The following is a 22,919-nucleotide window of genomic DNA, read 5'->3' as shown; positions in this document are numbered from 1 at the left end:
AATATGGCCTCGTGGGTGACGTTATCAAATGCCTTCCGTAAGTCGAGACACAGGATGGCTTTTGTATCGAGGGTGCTTTATTTCAGCGTCGTAGATTTGGCTCTTTAGTTACAGCATGACGTCCGGTGTCGAGAGTTTTGGTCGAAAGCCGATTATGGTGTATAGGTATAGCCCGTTTTCTTTCATGTGTCTGGCCCAAGAAGCGTTGGAACTATATTTGTCATTATCTTTCCGATGCAGGATGTCAATTAGATAGGCCGTGATTTCCTATGTCTTGCATTTTCCCAGGTTTGGAGTTACTATGATTTCGACGGTTTTGCATTGCTAGGGTGTGGTTCCCTTCCGCCAACACTTGTTTATGTATTTTGTGAGAGCGGTGACGGATTCGTCGTCAAGGTTGCGAAGTGTTTTATTTGTTACACTGCCAGGACCCAAGCACTTCCAATGAAGTCATCTGAGTTAATATCAAATGTCTGCCTCTGTTATGGGGACGTCGAGCTTGACGTTATCCTTCCCTTGCTACTTGATAATTGTGTCTTTGTTGCATGTCCTACGTATGTTTGGAGTAGTTCTCATAGTAGTTCCTGCCTCTGTACCTGCATAGCTGTGTAGTACCCGTTTCAGGTTTTGTACTTGTGTTGTCCTGACTTCTAGGTCGAGGAGGCCTAAGAGTATGTTCCATGTTTTGGACATTCCGAACTGTCTGCCCCTTAGAGTGCACGTGGTCACCCACCACTGCTGAGCTAGCCGATTTTCGTGGTCTTCTTTTTCTCTGTTGAGGGCGACTATTCTCTTTCTTAGGTTCCGGTTGTACTTTTCACCTGCGCAGCGCATTTGCAAGCTCAGTTTGGCCTCCTAAATGTGTCGGGGTTTGCTGCCCATTTCCACCACGCCTACCCATTCGGGAACGTTTTTGGCGGCTTTCTACATGCTACGCTGGAGTGTTTCTGTCCACTTCTGTTTGTCTTCAGTTATATTGACACGGGTACTTGTATATCTCTATCCGGCGACCAGGTTTCACCGCCTAACAAGTGTTATCCTACAGCGCAGGACGCGCCCGCATGTATCGGAAGTTTCTGGAAATTTATCGACGGCTCTATCCACTGGCTGTTTTTACCGAACCTTACGTTATCTGATTTCATCGCGTGACACGAATGGTGTAGAACTTGGTGGAAGACACGCGGGTCCCAGCGATTAGTCTGCAATATTCGACGACTGATGTATGAAGGCCGTGCGCTTGACCAGCTGACCAGATTTTCACTATCGCTGACTGTGTGCGCCAATGTCGCCGTTCTTTAGGTATATGCTGTTCTTGTCCGCACAGGTTCGCCGAATAAAAATTAGTTTCGTATTTCGCAGTATTACTACTGTGTTCTTTATACGTCGCAACCGCGTAACGTCTGGTGGAGGTGCTGTTGGAGCACCGTCCGTACACTGGCCCAGCCCAGGGCCGCTGTGCGAGCCCATATTCGGAATACTAAAAGCAGCTACCGATGGAGGTGCGGTTGCTGTTCGTCGAACTGACGAAGACCCTCCGCCGCTGACGAAGACGCCGAAGAGACTATCTCGACAACATAACAACGACACACCATCATCCCGATGAAATGGTTATGGCGATTGAACAGCGCTTAACACTTGTGCTTAAAAATAAAAAGAGAAAAGTTTTTTTTGGGCTTACCGAGAGGCTCAGAGTGTCGTATGATCCGCTGGTGGCATCTGCTTGTCTCCTTTCCGGAAACTCGCGTTCCCGGGTGGCTATTCAGAATGTTCAGTCGCACCACCGTCTACGTCTCCCTACCGCGCTGAGATTCGCACAAAGCAGGCAACCTTGATGGCTCTCAGTGGTGTCTTCATCCTTTCTACACCTTTGGATAGTGATTATACTAGAGCTAATGAGAAGGAGGGAATGGGGGTCGGGGTGAGGGAACTGACCTCGTAGAGAGACATTGTGTGAGAATGTCGCGCTTTCCGATCCGTAACCCTTAATGACCATCGGTTATCTTCCCTCCTCATTACATGTCCTGCCGCTGCCCATTTCTTTTTTTCTTGATTTCAACTAACATGTCATCAACTCGCGTTTGTTCCCTCACCCAATCTGCTCTTTTCTTATCCCTTAACGTTACATCCATAATTCTTCTTTCCATAGCTCGTTAGGTAGAACCCTTTTCGTAAGCCTCCATGTTTCTGCCCCGTAGGTGAGTGCTGGTAAGACACAGCTATTATACACTTTTCTCTTGAGGGATAATGGCAACCTGCTGTTCATGATCTGAGAATGCCGGCCAAACGCGCCCCAGCACGTTCTTATTCTTCTGATTATTTCCGTCTCATGATTCGGATCCGCCATCACTACCTGCCCTAAGTGGATGTGTTCCCTTACCTCTTCCAGTGCCTCGCTACCTATTATAAATTGCGGTTCTGTTCCAAGACAGTTAAACATTGCTTTAGTTTTTCTGGAGATTAATTTTTAGACCCACTCTTCTGCTTTGCCTCTCCAGGTCAGTGAGCATGCATTGCAATTAGTCCCCTGAGTTACTAAGCAAGGCAATATCATCAGCAAATCGCAAGTTACTAAGGTATTCTTCATTAACTTTTATCCCCAATTCTTCCCAATCCAGGTCTCTGAATACCTCCTGAGAACACGCTGTGAATAGCACTGGAGAGATCGTATCTTCCTGCCTGACGTCTTATTTATTGGGATTTTGTTGCTTTCTTTATGGAGGACTACGGTCGCTGTGGAGCCGCTATAGATATCTTTCAGTATTTTTACATATGGCTCCCCTATTGAAAAATTGTATGAGAAATTCAACGAGATGTATGCATGTCGTATAGATTTGACGAGAAATTGAACGAGATGTATGCATGTCGCACAGATTTGACGAGAAATGAACGATATGAAATGCATATTGAACGAACTCTCATAGAAAACGAGCGAGATCTGTATGATGTGCTACGCAGACTTTTACGAAGTGCACGAGATTTATGCGATGTGCGATAAGAATGCGTAGAGCTTGTACGACATGTGTGCAATGAGTTGTGTAGACCTGACGAGATTATGTATGGCGTGTGTGAGGTGGCGTGTGATGTGTACGCACTGTAGTCGTATGAGCAACTTGATCTTTGAGGATGACTATGAGTTGCATACAAAAGCTCATTAATGACAGTGAGATTTATGATGAGTTGTTTGTAGTACACGCAAGAGTGTGATCAATGTGCTGTATGATGACATTGAACCATTGTGACACATATATACCAGCATAAACTACAGAGCAAATAAGATGTTCAGAGTTCAACTTCTGGAATTTCATGCAACGAACACATATACGTCCCCATCAAAGCTGGTGTCGGTACTTTTGATGCAATGATTTTCACTTGGGGACATATTCTCGGATGAACACTTATGGCGATACTACTGCCTTTGCATCACGCATTCCTCGACCAGCCAATAGGCACTGGATAGCACCATGATATTGTCGAAAGCTATCATCAGAGAATGAATCCTTTGTTCAGAGTAGATCTGCCTAATATTTTATCGCAATATAGGAGTCAGGTACCATCAAAGTTTCATAATAAAATGCTATATGTTTGTGCACGCAATAAAATAATCTGGCAATGTGATTATAGCACATTGGAAACACTTCAAACAAGAACGAGTTGGCAAAGTTTATTGCAGGCAGTTTGATCAGTGACAAATTATGCATGCACTTTGTCACATCCTAATAATATTGCTTTGCATCAGAGATATCAGTCAGAGGTAGTAATGGGCGAACTTGAACCTGCATATTTTCCAAATAGCCAAGTGCGTCAACCACAATACTGTCAAATACAAATCTGCTAAGAGCATGTTAGTGCCTGTTTATGTCAAATTGTAGACGGTAGGCATGAGATTGGCCATGCATGCCCAGATATAAAAATAAAAAGCACAACCACTAAACTGTGTAATAGGTTGGTGAACATATAGGCAAAATAGCAGTCAAAATCCATCGCACTTTGTCACAAATAAATAAAAAAATATTGTAATAACAATCCCTAAAAATGTAATGTGATCAATTGTGGTCATGATCACAGTTACTGCTGTGAAAAATTATTTGCACTAACTGTTTCACAACTTGCTAAGAGAGCTTGACCTAGTAAAAAATCCTCATATGTGCACAGCAGTGGCAAAAAACGAGATGAGCGTCGCATCTTGGTGACCATTATCTCCCTACATACTACACAAAACTGAATTTGAATTTAAAGGAGAAATGACAAAGCAGTTCGTGTGCCAATGATGGTTAAGCGCACTGCAATGCCTTGCCATGTGTTGAAAGCTGACCTCCAGGCAACCAAAATGTAAGTGACCCTACACTGAAGGAGGGTCTTTAAATGAAGAACGTGTATCACATCCTGGGGTTCCCGGACGCAGTCACGAAATGAAAAACACCTTTACAAATCGCAATAACGACGAATGTCCCGCGCGCGCTCACAGACAGAATGCGAGCAGTTTCCGAAAGCACTCACGAAAGACTGTACGGACGTTCCTACGCGTTCGACGCATGCGCGTGCGCGCACACGCACACACACACACACGCACAAGGCGAGCAGTTTCCGAAAGCACTCGCCAAAGACGGTACGGATGTTTTTACAAGAAAGCAAATCCCGCCGGCGTGGCACCATTTCCCGAAGCACAAACAACACCACTCATTAACAGTACACATCCGTAGAACGGCGCACAACAAGCCTGAACAAAGTGTACACCACTCGACGCCAAATCTGTCGTCGATTAGGCCGCTGAGAAACACGAACACCTTCTAACATTCACAAACCAAACGACGATATGCTGCGAACTTCAAACAGATTTTACGGCCCTGTCCGGTTGATAGTGCTGCTCCACAGGCTGCCCTCGCTGTTGAAAGCAATGTCAGCAAAGTTGTTGAAAAAGGTCCCCTAAAACACGCAAGAACATTGAAATAATACGCCTGTATTACCCACGCTACCAATGCGATCACGGTTACCGGAACCACAGACGGCGAAGTAAACAAAAGACGTCATTTCCCCTCATTTCGGACCGAGACTTATAGTTACTTTCTCAGTTGCACGACTCTTCCTTTCGAGCAATGCGCGACTTGTTCCTGGGACTGTGAGAGCGCTGCGGTCGAGCTCTGCACCAAGTGAGCGGTGCTGCTGCTGACATGTGCACGTTAGTTGCATGTGTTTGCACTTCTTGTGCTGTAGCCGATTTTATTTTCTCACTGCGTGTGCCTTGTCACTGTCCTCGTGCGCGTGGCTGACGGTCGAGGTTTTTTGCGTCCGGTCCAAGTTCTGCGCTCACGGAGACGCCAGTGCCGGCGACGTGTGGGTCACCGAGCGTTAACATTGCGTGCGCACTTTGGTTTGTAGGCCCACTTTTTTTTCATCTCATTCCTTTCTTCGGACGTGCACCCCCAGGTATGGTGTCTGTAGAATAATATACTTCAGCTTAAACAACAGAAAGAAATAACGGCTGCTTTATTCAACGAGCACCATGTAAATGCCGGGTGCCGCGACAAACAACCATAAGCGTACCAGGCTATAGCAGACGACGCTCGGACGCTTGGCGTGGAGGTCGATGGCAGCGCTGCGGTGGCGGGAACGGCAGCGGGCTGCATGGTGCGCATAGGCGAGGAGTTGGGGTACTTGAAGAGCATCTATAAACGTTTTTGCTACGGCCTGGGCGGCCGATGTGATACTGATCGTTTGATCATATTTACGGGGTGCTTAGAGAACATGTGCTCCTTTTTTGTGTGAATTAACGATGACTAAGCCTTGGGGCCTGTGCAACGCTATTAGCTCGCTGTATGTTTCTTGCGGTGCGCCGTTGTTGATTATCGTAGTGCAGTCCATTCCCCGCTTTCTTTGTCCCGGCTCATGAGAAGCTGTTGTACACTCGCCGCTCCCGCATCGGGTCACAGTGCACGGAAGAATGTGTTGCTAGTTGTGCTATCGCGGGCTGTAGTTCACCGCAATTCAACGCTACGCTGGACGGACTGTTGGTGCAGTCGATGCGGCGTGTACGGACACGAAGGAGCGCTCGCCTCAGAAGGTAAGTCCGGCGCATAGCGCATTCTTATGGTTCATGTAGAGTACCTTGTCATGCGCAGCAGAAGATGATTAGTACAGCTACAAAAACAAGTGATTTCCTAATGTTCGTTCGTTGTCGTAGTGCACATTTAGCAAAAAGTTTTACGAAAATTACCCCGAGATTGATGTTGCTAAGCGCTTCATCTATTGTTTATTTTCTTTTTGTTATGAAGTATGCTAGCGCCGGAGCATCTCTTGGTCTGAACGGGCACAAAAATTCAAGCAGGGAATGTCACTGCTTCTGTACGTAATTTCTCAGCAAGAAATCGTATAGAGAATTCTAGAAGTACGTTGATGTGTTGTGCAAATGTTTTCACTGCTAACGTCAACGCGCGACGGCATCCAAATGATCTGACTCGTGAGAAGATTTTAGCTTGTATGCAAACTTTGATGCTTATAGATTGTCGCCAAGGCAACCTGTATTTCTTGTGTTTAGTGTTCTGTTTATTTTCGTGCCTTTGACACGTTGAATAACCGCCTGTGATGTAAGAATGAAATATTTAATTTGTCTAAGCGGATGCAGCTTCATGTAGCTGGCTGTACGAGAGCTTTCCACAATTTGACGCGATGTTGTTAAATCACAAGTTTGCAGTTTCAGCAGTGATTACAATAAGCTGAACATTTATTGTTTAGGGATGTCACAATTTCCTGAGACGGAGGCATCTCTGCACAACATAGGAGTCTGCAGCACTATGCAGCCTGAACAGCACGACAATGTATCTGATCTGCCTGCTTCGACTAGGTACATACAAAACGGTCACAGCAAGGGGCACTTGCTTTAGGTAAGTTTATTAAGATACGTTCCAGAGGCAGACTAAATTTGCAGCAACAAAAGCACTGAGGAAAACTCGCTGATGTTAGTTTCTGCTTTTCCAAGTGTGCTGCTTGTGTACAGCGTGTCAAGGTAAATAATGGTTAGTAATGTATGCATAGAAAAGTGGGTGCTGAGAGAAAGCTTCAGGAAAGTGCGTGCTCTCTTTCCAACACAGGATTTCTGTCTAGAATTTTTGCAAAATATGAAATGCACAGGCTGGCAGGTTTGGCAAACAATGTTCAACACTTTTGCTTTAGATTTTAATGTAGCCAGTTCATTATGTGTCCCTAGTATAGCTTAGCGACAAGCTTGACGCTGATCTCTGATTTCACATCAGTTGCAGGATGTAATAACGTGGTATCACAAACTGCTTGTTACGCATGTCAGTCAACCTGCTGCAGTGGTCACAGGTGAGAGTAACCGAAAGCTGGGCATTCTTTGCCCTTCTGCACATGATGTGGGATAGAGTTTGAACTATGCTATAGTGGCACCATCTCCCTCACCTTCTCTTCCTCATTATTCGGTCAACTTGCAATAATATGCACAACTTCTAGAGGCTTGATTATGGTGTTGTCTGCTGAACTTGGCTGATGTGAATTTCAGTAGTTTGTGGTACCCTCAAAGCCATGCATGCATGGCCTCTTGTGAATAATGCATATACGCATTATTCGCATTTTCTAATACTCTTTCAAGGAGCAGCCTATAGGTTGCACCCCAAAGAAGTGACCACTTTTGCATACACTATGTGGCAGTCTGGTCCAGTTTACTTAACCTGTCTGCCATCTATGCACGAGGAGGAGGACAGAAGCGAAAAAAAGGGACCTTTTATGTTTTTGCACTTATGGCTCATACATTGCACTTTTCTAATCTTGCAGGCTTTGTTAACTCAAAGCTTTCTATGGGCGAATATCAGCGTTTTATTCCTATTTATACCTAATAGGAATTACTTTGTTCACAGTGTCACTTTTTATATTATACTCTTGTGAGACTAAGCTCACTTGTTTTAATGCAGGTGTGGCTGGGCCTGCAGAAAGAGTCTAAGCAGACTACTGGTGTTGCTGATCAGTGCTGATCTCTACGTCTGAGTTGGCCCCACAACATCCAGGCACCACTGTGCTTTGCTTCATTGACAAGGTAATATGATATAGACACCTTGCACCTCAGTATCAGTTTTGAGAAATATGACAAGACACAAGGGTTGGCCTTGGTGATAAATACACTCGTGTTCTTGTTTTTAAGCGTTCTTCTTGCAATGTTCCTCATGTACATGTTTTCAGAGGATGCTTAAATGCAAACTGCCATGGAACTTGTTTATGCCTTAAAGTAGCACTCTTTCACCAAGAAAATAGCCTTATTTAACGCACAATTCATAAGAAAGGTGAGGAGGTGACAGGACATAACAGTCTAACAACCATCCGATTTTACTGCTCGCACAGGAATATAAAGCGAGAGGTGAAAGGGCAAGAACAGATAAATCGACAATGCATGTTGCTCACACAACTGCGAAAAGGACACATGGCATGGCTACTATGACACTTGTTTTACATTGATAAATAAGCAGTCTTGCTATATGATAATCCACTGGAGGGGGAGCCAACTCGCAGATTCTCTGTCGCACATATAAGGAAAGGCTAGCAAATCTTGCCAGCCCTATGCTCGTTACACATTGCCACAGTTGCACAGTTTTCACACAAAATAATGCAAGTGAGCTTTGCGCTACCAAGTGACCACCAAATGACCTGAGCATCCAGTTAACATGGTTGCAAATCCTGTCATTTATACATTGGCCAGTTTTGCCGACGTAGTGTCTACTGCACGACGGTGGTATTTAATATCCATCAACACCCCTGTGCTCTACGTACTCTTTCTTGCATGCTTTTTTTTCACAGGTAGTGGAAGATTACTTGATTTCAGAACAATTTGGTTTGTTCTACACATGATAGTGAACTTGCCAGTCTTGTATTAAACATGGTATTGGGTAGAAAGATGTGGTATTTCTTATGGTGCCCTGGTGCATTCAGCTTGTGCAGATGCTTCAAGCTTGTATTGACAAAAATTGGGATGAAGCCATAGGAGGAGAGTTGTAAAAGTGTCACGAAAGCCTCCTGATAGATATGCTGAGTTGTACTGCTGTGGACACTTATTGGTTATCCCTACTGGGTAACGCTGTTAGGGTTATGGATGCTTTGACACTGTAGGGCCTACAAGATGGCTAGCATTACAGAACACATTAAAACGACTGTAGGGATGCATGTCGTGCTATGGTATCATAATTGGCCCACAAAGTGACCGCCTTTGCTTACACTATGTGGTAATCTGGCCCAGTTTACTTAACCCGACTGCCATCTATGCATGAGGAGGAGAAGGGACTAAAAAAATGAAGGGACCTTCGATTAATGTTCTTGTACAGATGGCCCATACATTGCATTTTTCTTATCTTGCAGGCTTTTTTACTTAAAGCTTTCTATGGGCGAATATCAGCATATCATTCTTATTTATTCCTAATAAGTATTGCTTTGTTCACAGTGTCACTTTTTATATTTACCGTATTTACTAACATAATGATCGCAGCCCTGAATTTTGTCGTCCAAATTAGATTTTTTTTTTATTTCCTGTGTTGATCGCACTCTGAACTTGCCGCAGCGATCTGTCATGTGCCAAGTCTAGGTATTAATGATCGCGCTTACCATCTGTCGGATGCTACGCGAACAACTCTTCAAGACAAACCAAACAGTCTGCGCGTACCAAACATTCTTAAGCAGATGCCCCATTTCATTCCTTTCATCACTTTCCGCACTTCCATGACAAAAAAGCAACAACCAAAATTGCCTTTATTATGTGTAGGCTTTGTAATGGTTGTGGTCAAGAACAAAAAAGACACCTTTCAATTCTTCTCATCTGCACTCGCGGGCACGCAACAAATCTTGTAACACTTGTAACACAGCTAAGATATTCGCCCACCCTTAGCGGAAACGTGCTGTATTAGGATAGTAGTGAGACAAATGGCGCAGTTTCCGCAGCATGCCCGCCGTGTCTTTCTATGTCACTGGCAGCTAAGTGCGCCCATCTGTTTCAGCCCCCTCATAGTGGACATGGCTACGTTATTGCCACAAACTGACTGATATTATTCATTCCAGATACGGAAGAAACTGTTTAAATTCATGTAATGTACTCACGAGAAGAAAAAAATCGCGTTCGGCGCATTTGGTGTGTTCAGCTTGCTGTGCCGGCCGCCATTTTTTGTTTTGGTGTCCCGCACTACACTCAGTGGCAGCCACCTATTTGTTGACGTGTTGCCATCCCGCAGCAAACGCGGGATAAAAAAATTCTTTTTGGGGGGAAATTTAATCAGCGTAATGATCACACATCTGAATTTGCGACCATTTTTTAACAAAAAAGTGCGATCATGATGCGAGTAAATACAGTACTCTTGTGACACCAAGCTCACTTGTTTTAATGCAGGTGTGGCTGGGCCTGTAGAAAAGCTGTAAGCAGACTGCAGTGTTGCTGATCAGTGCTGATCTCCACGTCCGAGTTGGTCCCACAACATCCAGGCACCACGGTGCTTTCACAAGGTAATATGATATGGACATCTTGCACCTCAGTATCAGTTTTGAGTTTGACTTTTGATAAATATTTAAGGAGACACAAGGCTTGGCCTTGGTGATAAATACACTCGTGTTCTTTTTTTAAAGTGCTCTTTCTGCAGTGTTGCTCATGTACATGTTTTCAGAGGATGCTTACGCTCCTTAAATGCAAACTGCCATGGAGCTTGTTTAGGCGTTAAACTAGAACGCTTTCACTAAGAAAGAAGCCTATTTTAACGCACAATTCATAAGGAAGGTAAGGAGGTGACCGCCTTTCTAACAACTATCCAGTTTGACTGCTTGCCCAGCAGTATCAAGTGAGAAGTGAAAGGGCAAGAACAGATAAATCGGCAATGCATGTTGCTCGCACAACTGCGAATGCGACACATGGCATGGCTACTATGAATGCTGGGGTGCGATCGGAGATGGTTGTTCGGCGCGTTCGTTTGGTTACCAGCGCGCACGATTGACACACTCCGCGCCGACGTCTGCAGCCGCGGGGCGCGGCCATGTTTTTGGTGACGTCAAAATGACGACACGCTCCTGTGATCCTCCCACTGAGCATTTCGTCTGCTAGGCGCCGGACCTTGGAGCGATCATACGGCCTCGCATGGCGCGTCTGGTGTATTAAATTGGATCCAACAGGCGGCTGCGGCATGGCACGTTTGAATTCAATCCATAGTTTAATTCGAGAAAATGGCGCTTCCGTTGGGAACTTAGGCTGTTGCGCTGGTGTTTCAGGAGGAAGGAGGAGAGTGGGTGGCGGTGCAAAACGCATTTGAAGAAATGGCAGAAAGTAAATTCCGGCGTCGTTTTTGTTTTTCGAAACAAATAATTCGTTGGTTGTACAAAGAAATCGACCCCGTCATCGGTGCCAGTGAGCCACAGGAATGTTGTCGCTGCGTCTGTTCCCGTCGTCTGTTTTTTTTTTCTTCTCGGTGTGCACGACACTACGTAGAGACGACGCAAAGAAACTAATATTTATAAATTGCAGTAGTCGCACGTACTACTTTTTGAAAGCATGTTTGGGCTTGAGAAGAAAAACATTTTTTTAGATAAAGATTTAATTAATTTGGAACACGAGAAACATTTCATTTTGTAGTATACTGTCTGCAAGCAGACGACGAACGACGGAAGTAAACTTCCGGGGAGGTCACCGCTTCCTGATTGGCAGCTCTCTCCGCCCCGCTGCCACAAATTTTGCATACTGAAACTTTGTGACGTTGCAGCAACTGAACAGAACGCGTATCGAACAAAATATCTCCGATCATGCCCCAAATATGACAATAAAAATATTGTAGTTTTTACATTAGCCGGTAAGCTACTTCAAATTTTACACCAGCAAACAACCAGTTTGGTAGCTGTAGTCGTTGCACTACTCAAGAGTAAGATAATATTTTTAATGAAAATTGAGTAGTGCTGCGGTTAGCGAAGCTGTTTCTGCCCGTACAATAAATTAGGCATTTTTGAAGAGGCGGCATATAACAATTGTGTTGCTGTTACATCCAATCAGCCAGTTACTTAGATTGTAGAACAATCTGTTACAGCCAGCTGAATGGTGAAAAAATTATCGGGATAGACCCGTGGTAGTGAATAGCATGTCTCTGATAAAGATGCGACCAAGTTTGTGCTATGACTGCACTGCAAAGGAGTACTTTCTCAAGGCCCTTGCCACTTCGAGCAGTATAATCAGTCGCGAATTGACATTTGCAGCTCCCATACTGCTTATGTATGAAATAGAAACAGGATTTCTGGATTAATTCAGTATAAAAGTGTGTCTGTGTGAACGCTTGTTCTCTATTTTCATACCCTTAATAATTGAACATTCCGTTAATTCAGAATTTTGTTCCAGTCCTGGGAAATTTCAATGAATGAGCTTTTACTGTATACACCCCTTCTTTCACCGCATGTGTAATTTGAGCTCACTGGGTTACTGCAAGAACTTTTTTCAGCCTCAAGGGTAAGATTTCTAGCTCGGACAAAGCAGCTCCTTAAGGACGCAAGAAGTTTTACTGTGGTTTTCTACTGTTCCCATCTGCTTCCCTAAACTTTTTCTCAAATCTAAAGAAAATCTATTATTACCGTACAAAAGGTGCTTGTCGCTGACTGTGGAAATAAATGTGGTAAATCCTCTGAGCTAGAATTGTCCCTGGCCCATTATTAGAAGCTTCATTGACTAGGGCTTTCCTACAGCCAGGACGTAAACTTTGAACATTTTGCATATATCTTAGTTTTATCCTTGAGTGCCATCACTGTGTCTGGCAACCTAGTTTTCCTTAATAACTGTTACCTTTTTTATCCGTTATTTCAGGAAAAGATGCTTTTTCTGAGAGCACATATGCTATTTTTGTATTTGAGCAACTAATCTCGCAATTTTCATCTTTCGCAGATGCACAATCGAAATGGGTTATTTATTTGTGCTAGTAAGTGGATGTGGGTAAACAAAGCCAAAACGGACAGCACGTTTGCCAGGGAGATTGCCCGATGCTTGTGGCAGGCACATGAATTAATCCACAGGAGTGTTACGTGCAAAATATGTATGCGAAAGCTAAAGGAAGGTGGTGAGGCCAAGCCAGTGTTGACACCACAAAAACTTGGTGCATATCTAAGTAAATAGACCCTGTCCTGCTAGCTCATGTTTTCATAAGGATTGCAAAGTGTTTCGAAGTTAAAGGAGTAATGCCTATCACACAGTGCTTTTTCTGCACAAATATAATGGGCTGTCGGTAAGATCGGGTTGTATTGAGGTGATCTCTCATATGGGCCGACACAGTTTACATCTACACATCAGGGGCATGCATAGCTGTATGCGTATATTTAGTGCTGTGCTCTAGCTCGCTAACAAAAACTATCATTTAGTTTCTATAGTGGTATTAAAGGTGCATTAATCTATCCTATAAACAATTCTGCACTGGCATCTAAGCAGTGTTTTCCGTCTGCATACTCCGCAGTGCGGTAGCAAAGAGCTGTGCTATCTGTGCATTCATTTGCATGAGCTTGTTATACTTGTTCAGTTAATGTAAAATACTTGTGGAAAAGTATTAGACTATTTCTGTGGTCTTGTATTGCAATTCTGCAGGCATTTATATTGTTTGTAAAACACGAACATTTAACAGAGACAGGAACAAGACAATGCGAGGACGAGCACTTGCTTTCAACTGCTGTGGTTAATGTTGAAATATCAATTTACGTAGGTAGAAAACTCATAAGCCTCCGTGTTCTCTTTTTCCTGTTTCTCTGTGAGATTTTCACGCTTTACACACAATATCATGCAAGAACCAGCCCATTCAGTTATGCAGTGGAGCCACCTATTGTGCATGTCAGTTCCAATGGCTTGTTAGAATTTAGCAGGGCCGGCTGCTTTGTTTACATTTTTTTGCAGAGGCATACGAGCACTTTGTGTCAAAAACGCCGAGCACTGTGGATACAGAGGCAAGGAGGCTGAATGACCTGAACAAGCACCTGGCCACCATGCTTCGGGATGCAAAATAAAGATGGTTTGTGTTAATTGTGTGCCCTAAAAAGTGTCCTCTTTGTCTCCGACCTGGCACATCGGCTGACTCACGTGATAGAAACTCGCTGTAATGTTGGCAGTAGACGTTACTGTGTGGAACTTCACCAAAAATATTGCATGAACAGAAGAACTCATTCAACACAAATGAGAACACTTGTAGAATGCAGCTAAACAAGAATAGTGTCATTTTGCATAGCTGAACGACAAAATTTTCACGTAGCATACACAAACGAGAACGATATCGTTGAGCATAGACGTGCGAGAACTATCTCGTAAAGCATAGCTATGCGAGAATAATCTCGTTTAATGTACCCATTCGAGAACGATCTCGTTCAGTGACGATGTCCTCTCGTACACATGTGACATACGACATCGTTGAGTCTACGGAGCAATAATAGCGTAGAGAAGTTCTCGTAAAATTCTCATACATATTTTTTCAATAGGGTCGTCTACAGCCTGATTCCGTAATGCCTTCATGACTGCTGAGGTTTGGACTGAATCAAACGCTTTCTCGTAATCAATGAAAGCTATATATAAGGGTCGGTTATATTCGGCACATTTCTCTATCACCTGATTGATATTGTGAATATGATCTATTGTTTAGTAGCCTTTACGGAATCCTGCCTGGTCCTTTGCTTGACAGAAGTCTAAGTAGTTCCTGATTCTATTTGCGATTACCTTAGTAAATAGTTTGTAGGCAACTGACAGTAAGCTGATCGGTCTATAGTTTTCAAGTCTTAGGCGTCCCCTTTCTTATGGATTAGGATTATGTGCGCGTTCTTCCAAGATTCCGGTACGCTCTAGGTCATGAGGCATTGCCTATATAGGGTGGCCAGTTTCTCTAGAGCAATCCGCCCTCCATCCTTCAACAAATCTGCTGTTACCGGATTCTCCCCAGCTGCCTTCCTCCTTTGCATAGCTCTCAAGGTTTCTTTACTTCTTCCGGCGTTACTTGCCGGATTTCGAATTCCTCTAGACTATTCTCTCTTCCATTATCGTCGTGGGTGCCACTGGTACTGTATAAATCTCTATAGAACTCCTCAGCCACTTGAACTATTTTATCCATATTAGTAATGACATTGCCGGATTTGTCTCTTAACGCATATATCTTATTCTTGCCAATTCCTAGTTTCTTCTTCACTAATTTTAGGCTTCCTCCGTTCTTGAGAGCATGTTCAATGTTCGTCAGCAATGCCCTTAAGCACATGCCCTACCGTCTCAGCTTCTGCCACGTCGGGATCGGCTTTACCACAAAGTGCGAGCACGTCCTGGATGTATGAGGCATATGACTCCGTGGGGGTTTGGGCACAGGAGGCTAGTTCCGCCTTTGCGGCAATGTTAGGGCCCGCTGGTTTGCCAAACAACTCTGGCAACATCTGTTTGCGTTGGTCCAAGCTGGTTTGCTTCTCGTCGTGGTTTTCGTACCACACTTTTGCCGTAGCTCTTAGGTAGAACAAGATGTTAGCTAACATTAGCATTCGGTCCAATCTGTTGATTCCACTCACACGTTCGTACATAGCCACCCACTCTTCGATGTTAGTCCCATTGGTCCCGCAGAAAGGTGCAGGATCCTTGGCTTGCACAACAACAACCGAAGGTCACAGCGATGTAGCTGGCGACGGTGATGCTGGAGGCGGCAACGACATTGATCCCGCGTGCTCACCATCATTAATGGTGCGGACGGTGATGCGACGTCCAACGCAGAGCTCCGTATCCAGCTGTGGTACCCCGCACCTCCCACTAATATGCTAAGGGGATGTTGCGAGTATAGAAAGACTATATTAGCAATATATATACAGGCTGAGTCAGACTAGTTAAGATGGCTGACCACCAACAACACGAAGCAAGAGGCGTCTCTGATATTCTTCGTCCTCTGTCTTCTTCCATACTTCCGTAACAATATCATCAGCCGTCTTGAAGATATAGTAAAAGAAGCGGAAGAATTCTATACTGACCTGTACAATACCCAGAGGAGCCAGGATACCTCCACTAGAAATAGTTCTAAAGAGGAAAAAGAAACAACTCCTATAACTAGCGATGAGGTCCGGAATGCCTTGCAAAACATGAAACCATGAAGAGTGGCAGGAAAAGGTGGAATACCAGTCGATTTAATCAAAGTTGGAGGAGACATAATGCTTGAGAAACTGGCGGCACTTTAGACGAAGTGTCTATTGGTTGCAAGGGTGCCAGAAAACTGGAAGAATGCAAACATACTAATCCATGAGTAGGGAAAGGGTAATGAACTGAAAAATTATAGTCCCATTAGCTTACTCCCAGTAATATATAAAATATTTACCACAATAGTCTCCAATAGAATATAAACAGAACACTCGACTTTAGTCAACCAAGAGGATAGGCTGTCTTCAGGAAGGGACACTCTACAATGGATCACAACCATTTCATTTTTCAGGTTATCGTGAAATCCGTAGATAAGCCTCTCTATATAGCTTTCATAAATTACGTAATGGATTTGATTCAGTCAAGATACCAGCAGTCATAGAGGCATTGCGGAATCTAGTAGTACAGAATGCTTACGTAAATACCTTTGAAAATATCTTCAGAGGCTGGACAGCTACCTTAATTCTACACAAGGAAAGGAAGAAGATGCCTACAAAGAAATAAGTCAGGCAAGGAGACACGATCTCTCCAAAGCTATTCATTGCGTGTTTGGAAGAAGTATTCAAGCTATTGAACTGGGAAGGCTTAGGAGTAATCATCAACGGCGAATATCTCAGCAACCTTCGGTTTGTCGTTGACATTGTTCTATTCAGCAACCATGCTGACGAGTTACAACAAATGGATGAGGACCATACCAGGGAGAGTGTAAGATTGGGCTGGAATATTAATATGCAGAAGACCAAGATAATGCTCATTAGCCTGCCAAGGGAACAAGAGTTCAGGATCGCCGGTGAGCCCTTGGAGTCTGTGAAGGAGTTCGTTTCCCTAGGCCAATTAATCACAGGGAACCCTGATCATGAGAAGGAAATTCATAGGAGAATAAAGATGGGTTGGAATGCATACGGTAGACATTGTCAGCTCCCGACTGGAAGCTTACCATTACCATTGAAAAGGAAAGTGCAGAATCAGTTAATTTTAGCAGCGCTAACATATGGGCCAGAGACTTGGAGACTGACAAAGAAGCTTGAGAAGTTAAGGACCGTGAAAACAGCCATGGAACGAAGTACGCTAGGTATAACATTAAGAAAGAGGAAGAGAGCGGTGTTGATCAGAGGGCAAACGGATATAGCCGACATTCTAATTGACATTAGGAGAAAAATATTGGCCTTGCCAGCTCATGTAATACGCCGGTAAGGTAACCATTGCACCATCAGGATTACAGAATAGGCACCTAGAGAATTGAAGCGCATTGGAGGACGGCAGTAGGCTAGGTGGGGCGATGAAATTAGATAACTCGCAGGCGCTAGGTGGAATCGGTTGACGCAGTAGAGCGGTAATTGCGGAGCACAAGGATGCAGTGACATATTATAGGCTGATGATGATGCTGATGATTTTTGTTCTTAACTGTGCAGACAGGCTGGATATCTTTGCTGGATCTTTTCTGGCTTTCTGTTTTATTTTTATTTTTATTTTATGTATACATACTGCAGCCCCTTTATGGGGCTATTGCAGGAGTGTGTTAGACAAAAATAAGTCATAAAAAAAACCCGTAAACTATAACATATTAAAGATACACAAGAATAAGGCAGATGACACAAATGAAACTCAAAATAACAGCCACAATAAGAGTCAGTACAAAAATGAGAATGAGCCAATACACTGTAATAACAAGAAAAATACATAAAATCAGGTGTGGTTAACTTTTAACAGGAAATCGTTTAATGGTAGTGACCTAATTGTTCCGGGAATTAAGTTCCATAATTCAATTGTACGTGGGAAAAAGGTGTATTTAAGCTTATTAGATCGAGCAAAGTAAGGCTTAATATTAAGGTTATGGTGGCTCCTATTTGACCGAGGAATGTCTGAAGGAATATATATGGGATGTCAGACACGATGAGAAAAATTGACGATGCCATGCAGAAGCTTGAATGACTCAATGGGACGGCGTACGGATAAAGGGGTTAGGTTCAAAGAAGACAAGGCACGAGAGGGTGAAAAATAGTGATCATAGCGACGATATATGAACCGAATAGATTTTCGTTGTATGCTCTCAATGGAGTTAATGTCGCATTGCTTATGAGGGTTCCAGACAGGAGAAGCATAATCTAGGATTGGGCGAATCAAAGTTTTATTTATTAGTAACTTAGTTTCCATTGGAGAATTGTTAAAATTGCGCCTCAAATACCCGAGCTTCCGGAGTGCTTTAGTGCAAATGAAATTAATGTGTTTGGACCAGGACATATTAGTTGTAAACATGACACCAAGATACTTGTATTCTGAGACCCTGTGCAAGGATAAGTCGTTGGAAGTGTAATTGGTCAATGAAGGAGAGGCACTATTAGAATATGACATTATGACAGTTTTAGTATAATTTATTTTCATCTGCCAAGTGTTGCACCAGGTACAGAAGCTGAAAAATCAGGAATTCAGTGCAAGATGATCTTCTGGTGTGTTAATCACGTGATACAAAACACAGTCGTCCACATAAAGGCGTATGTGTGAAGTGACGTTTCGAAGTAAGTCATTAATGTATAGTAGAAATAGTAAATGACCAAGAACCGACCCTTGGGGTACACCAGATGACACGTCAACAGAAGAATTAGTTCAATTATAACATACGAATTGTGACTGATGAGAAAGGAAACTGGCAATCCAACTAACCATGTGAGAATTTTTCAAGATCATGTTAAGCTTTATTAAGAGATTAGAATGCAGTACAGTATCGAAAGCTTTGGAAAAATCTATAAATATAGTGTCGATCTGGGTGCCGATATCAAGGGCGCAGAGGATGCCGTGTGAGAATTCTACTAGTTGTGTTAAGGTGCTGAAACCTTTCCTAAAACCATGCTGAATGTTAGAAAACATGTTATTAGATTCCAGAAATTCCACTATATGTTTTGTGAGTTATGTGCTCCAGCATCTTACATGAATATGATGTTAATGAAATAGGTCTATAATTAGATAAGAGCTGCTTATTACCAGGTTTGAATAATGGATGTACTTTGGCCAGCTTCCATCAGGATGGAACAATGCCGGTATTGAGGGACTTTTGAAAGATGATGGTTAGGTAGCGAGCAGACCACAATGAATAACGAACGAGAAATGAATTGGGTATACCATCAGGACCGGTTGATTATTTAGTGTCTAACTGTAGTATTAGGTTTAGTACGCCATGCTCATTCATCATGATATCAGTAATCGGAGTTGTCACTTTAGGAGGGTCAAAGGATGGAACTTCGTGGATATCTGATGAAAACACAGATTTAAAGTAGGCATTAATAGCATCAGCAATTATTAACAGGTCATTATTTGTTTCATCATTGACGATTATAGATGCCGATGTAGACTCTGTTGGCAAGAGAGAGCGCCAAAATTTCCGAGGATTAGTTTTTAGAAGATTTCCTAACTGGACATTGAAAAAACGATCTTTTGCCGATTTTGTAATTACTCGCAGTACTTCTTTTGCCCTACGAAACCTGATGGCACTATCAGGGTCTGATAAAGGCTGCACGTGCCTGAGGCGTCCAACGCGGCGTGAAACGTGAAGGATCTCACGGGTCATCCAGGTTACTTTGAGGTTCTTTTTCTTTGTTTTTAGCGGAACAAAACGTTGCATGCAGTGGCTGACAATACTTTCAAATTTGCTGACTAGTTCGTTGATGTCACCCATGTGACTAATCGTGTGAAATGCATCGAAAGAAGAAGCAAAAAAATCAGTGATAGCAATATCGTCAGCGCTAGCCCAATCAGGAAATGTGGTGAAAGTCGATAGCGGCGCGAAAACAAGGCAGTTAATAGCAACTACCACAGCCTTGTGGTCCGAAATTCCATCAACAATATCGCATTCAAAACCACACTGATAAATATTTGAACCGAGAAAGACCAAGTCAAGCAGCGAGTCACCTCTTGTTGCTTTGTTAACAATTTGCTTTAAATTGAAGAACAAAGACATGTTCCGCAATTCTTGGCAGATGGAAGTATTCCGACCAGAAAACGTGAATGATGGCCAATGGATACCTGGTGCGTTGAAATCGCCCATCAAAATAAGATATGACAGTTTGAATGTTTTTATGTTCAAATAATCATTAGGATGCGCAATACATCGACAGATGAACCTGGCGGTCGATAAAGAATGCCGATTACAATGGACTGTTCATTAAGAAAAATTTGCACCAGACAGATTCAGTTTCTGCTGGCGCCTTCATAACGGAGAACTTAATGTCATATGGAACGATAAGAGCGACCCCTCCGCCTTTGCTATTCTGTTGATCCGCTCGTATCGCCACATAGCCTGGGGGAGTGAATTCTGAATCATGGACGCCAATGTGAAGCCACGTTTCCGTAATGCCGACGGTATGTGGGGAGTGCGAAAACACAAGAGACAAGAAGTCAGGAAAGTTGTTTATAATGTTTCTAGCGTTAATATTCACAATCGAGAGCTGCTCATGACTGGGCTTAGGACGTCAAACAGAAGGCGTAGTAGAATGTCGGGCTGTGCGTTTGAGGGACAGCCTGTGTTCTTTCTCAAGGGCATCCTTATCAGTGTTCGAGACGTGCCGAGATTTATCAATGAGAATGTAATGGAAGCGAAGCTTCACTTCAGAGCCATTGTTGCGATATACCTGGGACGCTTCCCAAAGTTTTTTTTCGGAGTGCACGAATTTCAAAGGAGAAGTCTTCGGTTGCATAGTAGTCAGTGTCTTTAAATTTGTGCACGTTCTTTAGTATGGCTATTTTCTCGGAGTAGTCCAATATTCTCAGAATAACAGGACGTGGACGGTCCTCGCGTACCCTACCAAGCCCATGACAGCGTTCGATTCTTGGACATTGGATCGACAATTTCTCTGAGATGATGTTTGATACCTTGTTTAACAAGTCGTCCCCATTTTCATTTGGGTCTTCGGGGATGCCACACAAGATTAAGTTATTGCGACGAGATCTATTTTCGAGGTCATCATTTTTCTTACTCAGCTGCGCCACAGCAACAGTCAAGGAATCAAGTCGAGCACGTAAGACGTCGTAGTTTTGCGGTGGTGAAGACTCAAGCGCAGTCACACGAGAATCGAGACGTTCGAAACGCTGGTCGACAGTTTTCTAGAATGACTTTATGTCGGCTATGTCACGAGCTAATCGCTTCTGCCCATCTAACAGTTCAGACAGCATTTTGGCAATCACAGCGTCATTAGCATCAACGGCCGTAGCGTCGGCGTGTGAATTGGAAGCGGCGGCTGCCGCTGTTCTCGTAAGGCTACTCGAAGCCATGTGAATTTTGGGGGAAGGGTGAAGACCAGGATTTTCTTTGGAGGGCCAGGGTTCACTTCCACGTCACCGCTCAACAGAAGGCGACTCAAGCAATACATCATTTGTGAAGAACAGGAAACATCATGTGGGCATAGGAACAGCAGTAGAAACCGATCGTCGGTTCTAATACAATGAGCGCCTTTGCGATAACATAACCTGCGAGAAGAAAAATATTCTGGTGAGCATCTTGCCGGTACTGCTGTCACCTAGCCCACTGAAGAAGGGCGCTGATGGCAACGCTTTTATATCCTCGGTAGATGACGTAGTAGCAGCGCGGAGACCGCTGATAGCCGGCTGATCCAGCGAGGCGTAGGCAAAGGCGTGCAGGGGGTCGCCAGATACGCCGATGAACGGGCCAGGGCTATCACACAAGGTGATAGGGCAGTTCAGATGCGCATTGTCAGTGCACTGCATGTGCCGACCTTGAGAGCAGAGGCCAGCTGGACGCGAATAAATGTTGCAGCCAAAGGGAGCAGCACAGCTCTCAACGGGAACAGCCAGGCAATCGAGAAGCTACATGAAGAAAAATAATCCGGTGGACATCTTGCCGGTACTGCTGTCACCTAGCCCACTGTCACCTAAATTCTGGCGATTTATTTTATGATTCAGTGGAATGATTCAGTGGATTGGGTTTTTGAAGCAGTGTTAATGTACCGATGCAATGAAAGGCAATGACTAAAGGATTCGCATATCGTGTTCACTTCACGGGTGGACTCTAACTTGTCCAGCGCGAACGTGAAGTAGTCAATGACACCCGTGTCATCCGCTTTTTTGAAGTTCGGGACGTAAGGAATGTTTTCTTTGATTTTCTGTTTAGTTCGTCGTGTGCTATTTGAACAAAAACGAGTTCATGATCCGATATCTTCTTATCAACGGATACCTCATAGTGCTGAAAAAAAATAATAATTATATTTGGGGTTTTACGTGCCAAAGCCACTTTCTGATTATGAGGCACGCCGTAGTGGAGGACTCCGGAAATTTTGACCACCTGGGGTTCTTTAACGTGCACCTAAATCTAAGCACACGGGTGTTTTCGCATTTCGCCCCCATCGAAATGCGTCCTCCGTGGCCGGGATAGTGCTGAAAAAGTCCGTCAAGAAACACAAGATCTAAGGTAGACTGCAGTTCTTTGGAGGCACATGTGTTATACAGTACCACTTGTGTGAGGTCGTGACTAAGTATAATGTCGATAAGTGAATCAAAGTGAGCTTGTTGCCGCGTCTCAGTTTCAAAAGATTGCCACTTGAAGGCCGGTAAATTGAAGTCGCCAGTAAGGTTGGGCCGATTGCTCCGCTTATTATCATTACCTAGATACGTTTGGATTGTTGCTTCGAATTAAAGGCGAGTTCGGTGGTCAGTAAATGTGGCGAGAAGGCCTTACATTTTTTCACCTTTAATTTCACGCCAACGACTTTCATGCTGCGGTATAGCATGAAGGCTTTTTAACTGGATACTTTGCTTCGTTAAAATCGCAACACCTCCATCTCGA

The 22,919-nt window shown here is 43.7% G+C and overlaps 1 long non-coding RNA gene across 1 annotated transcript; it reads left to right on the top strand.

The window, feature by feature from the left end:
• The first annotated feature begins 7,939 nt into the window (after nt 1-7,939).
• LOC126528353 (uncharacterized) lies at nt 7,940-14,009 on the top strand. The gene is made up of 3 exons (XR_007599001.3): nt 7,940-8,044; nt 10,373-10,485; nt 13,880-14,009. It is a non-coding gene; the product is annotated as an uncharacterized lncRNA (long non-coding RNA).
• Nucleotides 14,010-22,919: the final 8,910 nt, after the last annotated feature.

Source organism: Dermacentor andersoni, unplaced genomic scaffold (assembly GCF_023375885.2).
Source record: "Dermacentor andersoni unplaced genomic scaffold, qqDerAnde1_hic_scaffold ctg00000039.1, whole genome shotgun sequence".
Lineage (NCBI taxonomy): Eukaryota > Metazoa > Arthropoda > Arachnida > Ixodida > Ixodidae > Dermacentor > Dermacentor andersoni.
The sequence above is the reverse complement of the archived record's forward strand: the minus strand, read 5'-3'. Positions and strand labels throughout refer to the sequence as shown.